Source organism: Lycium barbarum, chromosome 2 (assembly GCF_019175385.1).
Source record: "Lycium barbarum isolate Lr01 chromosome 2, ASM1917538v2, whole genome shotgun sequence".
In the NCBI taxonomy this organism is placed as follows: domain Eukaryota; kingdom Viridiplantae; phylum Streptophyta; class Magnoliopsida; order Solanales; family Solanaceae; genus Lycium; species Lycium barbarum.
Window position 1 is genome coordinate 37,796,518 of NC_083338.1, and position 8,191 is coordinate 37,804,708.

Genomic DNA, 8,191 nt, shown 5'->3' on the forward strand with positions numbered 1-8,191 from the left:
AAAACTCTTCTATTACCTCTTTACCCAGATTTTGCTGTAAATTTTCCTATCACGCATCTGAATATGCGATGCGTAAGTGCTTAAATGAGTCCAAGAGATATCTTAGTGTCGTCTCAGTAGTTCTCATGTTTTACCTTGCCTTCTCCTTTCTTATCTTACAATCGGTATCGGGATAATTCTTCGGCTTAGCCGTATTGGCAACTTAGTCAAATCCTATCCTTACTATTGACACAACCTTTCAAAACATATTACAAACCTATATCTCATTCTCTCTGGGAAAATTTGGGCAGAGTTTCGTCTGTACTTCTTACTATCCCAAAACCTGCACGCAGGAAATACCAACAATGCCTCACAGGGCCAACATATATACACATATATTATATCGTATCATAGCCACACAGGGCTCCCAATTTCCAGAAAAAGTATAAAGGTGTCTGGACTTACCTCACATACTGCACCTCGAGACGTACCTGATCCTTTAACGGTCTGTTCTGTTATGTTTTCCTATCCACCTTCTCTTTCATCCTCCAACATTACATTTCAATCATATTTCAATATTCTTACCGTATCTAACATGCCTCTTTCGCACCATTACTTACCTGTGTACTTTGTAACTGCCAATATCATCGGTCGCTTTCTTCTGTCAATGTATTTCTTCAGCTGAAATCAAAGGTTAGTATAAGAAATTTCATTTCCTATGGGTGGGATCTATCGCACGATCTTAGATATGAAAGAAAGGTAACATCCTAAATGTCCTGTAGCTTCCTGTTTATAGATGTGGTGCGCAACACACCGATAAACAAGACTCTACTAGACATGATCTGTAGACACTCCGAGGATGGACCGCTCTGATACCACTTTTGTCATGACCCAACCCCGTAGGCCGTGACTAAGTACCCGAACTGGGCACTCGTATACACACCTGTTAGCTACATGTTCAATCCACAATAAACACCATATGGTACTTATAACGACCAAACCATGGTCTCAGAACTGTCGCATAAATTTACATATAAAGGCAAGTGGACAAGGCTGCTGCCACAACATGATAATATCTGCAAGCCGGCGAGGCTGCTACAATGATAGAATACACATACTGATAATACACACACAACTGATCACGTCTGAATACGACCCACACACATGTCCACAGACCTCTAAGAGTTTCGACAGTGAACTATGACGGGACAGGGCCCCGTCGTACCCTTAAACAACATATGCATATATTTAGATCAAAAAGGATCTATACCAAATTCTGGGCTCCGGAACAACGGAACTCTCCAAGATAGCAGAAGGGAAGTCTTAAGCTGGCGGTTCACCAAAACGCGTATCCGTACCTGCGGGCATGAAACGCAGCCCCCCGAAGAAAGGGGGTCAGTACGGAATATGTACTGAGCATGTAAAGCATGAACTACAGTAAACAGGATCATATCTGAAATGAGGAGTACAGAACACAAGTACAATATCTAGAATACAAAGATGCTTGCCTTTGAAACATAAATCATGCATGTCCGTATCATATATCATATTCAACCCGTTTTGAGACGTAGTAACATAATTAGATAATCATCTTATACGTATGTATATAGAACATGTCCCGGCCCTATAGTGAGGGACTCGGTAAATAAAATCATATCATCATCATGCATATATATATATATATATGTATATAACGTGTCCCGGCCCTCTAGTGAGGGGCTCGGTGGATAAAGTCATCATATGCCATCCTGGCCGCCATCACCGTATCACCATATCATCATATCAACATTTCATCATTTCATCATATCATCATATACATATACATATAACGTGTCCTGGCCCTCTAGTGAGGGACTCGGTGAACAATGCAGTGAAGCTGTGCACGAAAACATACCCGGCCCGGGACTCGGTGAAAGATATATTGAGGTATGCACGAGTAGAGTAGTGAGAAACTATATGCAATTCAAAACGTTTTTAAGGACTCCATAGAATAGTCAACACGAACCATCGTTCGCAATTTCAAATAATAGTCATATCATTTACCTTTCGAATGTCCCTGTGGATTATATCAAAATGGAACTTTGAAATCATATGTACATATCAAAATGTATATATAAAATGTAAGTTACGAGAATCAAGATCATTAGCCCTCCTAGTGGCTCTAGGAATAGGAATTCCTTTGGAATCATATATATATATCGTATATTCATTTCACAACGATCATGCCAAAAAGAAAGAAGGTTTAGCTTCACATACCTTTAGCGCTTATTTGTCACACAATATGTATACGCTGCCCAATAATACTTCAACCTATATTAAGACGCCAACAACTACGGTTAAGCTACAGGGAGATTTAAAACGTATTCTAACGTTAGTAACTCCTTTCTAGATGTTTAGACGACGTTTTCTCTTGTAGTCAAACCAACGACATACAGCCAATCACACATCAATAATTATACATTCAATACCAATCCGGACAACCCACACAACATTCCAAACAACCCACATTTACAACATTCAATAACGATTCACATACGGCTACTATATTCTCAAGTTATTCCTAATAGTTCGTAGCCTTAATGTTTGCATGTAACAACTTTATAACATCCCATCCAACATACAACACAATGCATAATCTTAATTATCATTAATCTTCAAAGCTCAATAAGAACAACAACAACGTGTCAAAACAGCCCGTATGCGATTTCAAATCAATCAATACCTTACAACATTCGATAATAGTTTACATGCGGTTATGACACCTCTATTTTATTCTCATTAGTCTATAGTCGTAATACTTCATCAAAATGATTCTATAACAGCCCAATTACTATGACAACATGTTGTATACTCTTAATTATAATTAGTTTTTCCATCTTAACAAAAACAACAACACGTCCAAAACAATCCTTTACCAACAACATAAAGATGCTCGGAATTCTCGCAAACGTTTACGAACATATTAAGCGAACTACATACGATTCTTACACCTTATTTCATGTCTTCTTTTCATATAATTTCAGCAAGTTACGACCAGCAACCACACGACATGTACATCATCACTTCATACGCAACTAAGCTACCTTGTCATCACTGTAATCCTTACAACAACCCACAAACGATTTTAGTTCCAACTCAAACCATTAAACACCTTCATTTCCATCATAAAATTCATGAAAACGACAATCAAAATATCAAGTAAAATCAGTTTACTATCTTCCACACAAAACAGTCCCTACACGGTTTCAACATACTTCAACATCTCACACAAAATTTCATGGATTCAATTTATATTCATACTAACACACCTTCCCCTTTAACCTTCCAATTCTTTTCATTCATTTTACCATGCAATATATGATAGCATCATCCATAATTACTAAGGAAAATCAGTCCACCATGGCCACTAAAACAGTCCCTACGGCCACATTAACATTCCAACACCAACATTCATGATCTTATGCATGCAATTCATGTTCATCAAGTTACAACCATACTTCAACATCAACATATATAAGTTCATGTCTACTATCATGTTCCAACATCAACACACATCATTTCATGCATGAAACTTATATTCACACATCTACATCATCCTAACACATGTAAAAGAAAGTTAGATCTTACCTTGACAATCCGACTTCTCAACATGGCTAGAGTTTGTGAATTGAAATGATAATGGTCCTTGTTGCTCCAATGACTATCTTAACGTTTATAGGGACCTTCTAAAGGGTTGAAATACTTGAATAAATATTTTTTTGATCAACACATAAAGAGCTCCAAATTCAGCCACTTGGCCGAGAGTTTTTCTCTCCTTCTCTAGTCTTTCTATTTTTGTGTTGTGAAGTTGAAACGAGAAGATGAGCTCTCTTAGTCATCCATTTGATTAAACTAAGATGACTACAATTTGGACACAACACATGCTCCACTCATGACATTGAGCACTCAATTAACTTTACACTAAAATTCAATTCTTTTCTCTAAACTTTTGGCTGAACCTCCCTCTTTGTTTCCTTTCTTCTTCTTTCCATGTAACTGTTTACAAGACAATTGCATGTGTAATGGATGATTCATACACTAACCTTGTCCATTGGAATCATACAAAGATGAATGGTCAATATTTAAATGTGCAATGACTCATCCAACTTGTATACCTTCATAAAATAATGCATGCCTTCATAAAATAATGGATACTTTCAACATTCAAATGCATGCCTCAACTTTTTCTCCTCTAATTGTCAACCATCTTGGCCTAATTTTACATCCCTTTTTCTTTCCATTTGGTTGTCTATAATATAATGAAACTGTAGTGGACGAATCAATATTTAAATGCATATTTGTATGTCTTCCATAATAGCCTTATTTTTGATGACTTTGAGTCATCTTTTGGACATGGCACATTAATGTTCATATTGGCTCCTTGTTGCCACTAATTTTTACTTAACACCGCAATTAAGTAGTTCCTAATCTCCAACAACATTCTTATACTAAGTAAAATTTATAACCGATTAGTTCTAGTTTAGAAATTAAAAAATCCGAGGTTTCTATCTCATGTCGATTCCTTTGCGAATAACTCGACGTATAAAATACGGGGTTTAACATGATTAAAAGTATGATTTATGTTCATATGTTGTTGTTCGTGTTGTTGTCGTGTTGTTATTGATGTGGATTCTAAATTTGGAAGGAAGAAGTGTATAATGTATCGTATACAAAGCGAATGTTGGTTTGTTTATAATCATAAATGTTAATGATTTGGTTGGAAAAGGGGTAAGAAAGGTTATTGGGTTGTTCGAGTTGTTTGTGGGCTAGATTGTAAGGATTCTATATGAATATTTCTATTACCGTCATTGTTTGTATTGCTATGATAACAGGAGATTAATTGGAAGTTCGGGTTAGGCGAGTTATATAGGGGAAATGCTGCCCGATTTCCGTTAAGCTCTTAACTAATAAAAATCCTAATCAAGAAAGTATGAACTGAAGGATGATTCCTATAGGTAATTGGTTGTAGATTTATAAGATAGAAAGTATAGTTTACTAACGGTAGCGTTACTTCCATATCGAATAGGCTAAAGGGGAGGCAAAGCAAACTTGACTACGGTTAACCTATAACAGGTATGTAAAGCTAACCCTTCTTTCTTTTTGGTATGATCTTTATGAAACAAGCAGACGACGTGTATATGATTCCAAAGAAGTTCCTATTCTTAGAGCCACTAGGATGGCCAATGTTCTTGATTTCCAGAAGCTATTTCATTATGTCTTGATACGTGTATATGATTCCATAAGTTCTATTTTGATATAATCCATAGTGATATTCGAAAGGTACTTTATATGACTATTGTCTTGATTTTCGAGTGATAGCTCATTTTGATTAGTCTCAGATATGATTTAATTTGCATATGGTTGCTCACTACTCTGCTCGTGCATGCCTCAATATGTCTTTCACCGAGTCCCGGGCCAGGTATGTTTTCGTGCACAGTTTCACTGCATTGTTCACCGAGTCCCTCACTAGAGGGCCGGGTACGGTATATGTATATGATGATATGACGATATGATTATGGCACCGAGTCCCATAATGGGCTGGGTACGGTATACGTGTACACGACTGTATTCACCGAGTCCCATAATCGGCCGGGTATGGTATATGATAATGATATGCATGATTTTATTTCGTAAGGCACAGGTACAGTGTTTTCCTGATTATCATACTTGTCTCCTGGAATCTCTACTTCAGTTATAATCTTCCTTGATGTATTTCATGCTTTATATACTCAGTACATATCTCGTACTGACCCCCTTTCTTCGGGGGGCTGCGTTTCATGCCCGCAGGTACAGATAGTCGGTTTGGTGACCTTTCAGCATAGGACTTGTACTCAGCTATCTTGGAGAGCTCCATTGTTCCGGAGCCTAGACTTTTGGTACAGATCTTATGATGTATATATATATATATATATATATATATATATGTTTATCCAGGGGTACGGCGGGGCCCTGTCCCGTCATATTTCACTATCGATACTCTTAGAGGTCTGTAGAGATATGTGTGGTTTGTGTATAAGTTTGTTCAGCTGTGTCTATACGATGTGCTATGGATATACTTTTCTGTAATGGCAGCCTTGTCAGCTTGCGTATGGTGACGATATGTATTGGCAGCCTTGTCGGCTTGCGTATCGTGTTGATATATTGCGGCAGCCTTGTCGGCTTGCGTATCATATTTTGTTCTGATCAGTTGTGACTCCCCAAGAGACCTGTTATTTGGATATATGTATATATGATGATGTTATGAACCTTTGGAGTTCGTTTGCAAGTTTCCATATTGATTTTAGCTTCAGTTGACTATATCTAACAAGTATGTTTACGAGTGTCCAGGTCGGGTACTAGTCATGGCCCACGGGGTTGGGTCGTGACACTTATTTCATTCCCTAACTTCGAATCATTATTCCCGTTCACCAATAACCAAATCCAAGGGAGTGTTGTGGACAATTTCTAAAGAAGTGTTAGTGTTATGATCTTGGGGTAACTTCTTATGCCTTATTCTAGTATTTATCTTGCTTAATTAGTATTCTTGAAGGTTAATGAACTATGGGGAAGATTGGTTTATGGAAACCTAGAATATTGTTTTAAAACCTTTTTGATCTAATTTAGCATTGATTGGCTTGAACTCTATTTTCTACTATCTAATCATGGGGTAATTAGATTCTAGGCTTAAATCTTCCTTTGCTTCAAGAAGTCAAAGTATGAAATTATGGCTTCTCTGTAAATTGGGGATTTTGGTGTAATTGGTCAAATTAAAGGACTAATTGTTATTAGAATTCCATGAAATTATGGTTAATGACTATCTAGACTTTGAATAATGCAATTTCGCCCTTAATTCAATTTTGCACTTCGGGTTTGTAAGGGTATTTTGGGTAACTTTCGTACCCAATTCTTTTTTAAAGAGTTGCATATTCTATGGTCAGTTACTTACTTAGAATTGGTACTTGTTAGACTTTGATCGTTCGGATGAGCTTCGAAAAAAGGGAAGGTTCAGATGGAGTACATCATGGAACCAGTTCGTCATTTGAGGTAGCTTAAGGCTTACTTTACTTAGACTTTGAATAGTGAATCGTATGTATGCGTAGAATTGACGGAAGAAAGCATGTTAGGGCTCTGGACATGATGTTGGGATGGATATATTATTAGGCTTGTCATCGTTATTTTACACATTATTGACATGTGATGTATTTGTTTATGCGATTGAAGTGGTGTGATGTGATAGAATCATTATATTGATTGATACTCGGTGTTGGTTTCATTTCCATGCTTGTTGTGATTTATGTAAGTCTTGATGTGGCTTATGGTGTTTGTGAACTCCATATATTTTTCTTGGCATTAATTGCATTTGATTTAGTATTCTTGCATTCATACACTCATACATGGAAATGGCGTGGAAGTGATTTGATGGAAGAAATGTGGTACAAATGATGAAAGATTTATGGAAGCAATGAAAGAAAATGTGACACTTTGATGAAAACATTATGTGAATCCGTGGTCCGAGGTTGTTACCGGAGCGGAAGGTATGTGTGCTCGTGATCCGATGGGACATTCTAAAGCAAGCGGTACATGGATACCATAGGTTCCTTGTGGGTCATGACTGCCAAGACGTCAATATTCCATCCGGAGCATGTGCGTACAGAGTGGGTATTGACCATTGCATTGCATGACGTCTATTTAATTGAATTATATATATCATCATCACATTATACATCGGTTGACTGGATTATTGGTTTTATTCTTGTTATGGTTACTTTGAGAAAATATTGGAAACTTGACAGACTTATGTTTAGGAGCTTCACCTTAGGCGACAATTCAGTTGCGTGATATTCTATGACTTGCGTGGTTATTATGTGCCTTCTGTTTAACTTGTTGATTTTGTGCATATATGCGTAAACTAATCTTAGTCACCCTATGATGCTTACCGATATGTATGTGTACTGATACTACTCTGTTGCACTTTTCCTGAGTGCAAATTGAGGTTGGACCTTCATCGAGAACCCGTTTCTAGCCTTGAGGCTACACTGCCAAGATTCCAAGGGTGAGCCTCCTTCCAACCTGCAGTCCTAGATTCTCATCTCTATTGTCTACTATTCTATCCATTAGATAGTTTTTTATTATGTTCAGACTTGGGTTTGATTAGTTGTTCATGTACTAGTCACATTACGTCCTTAGGTTGCAT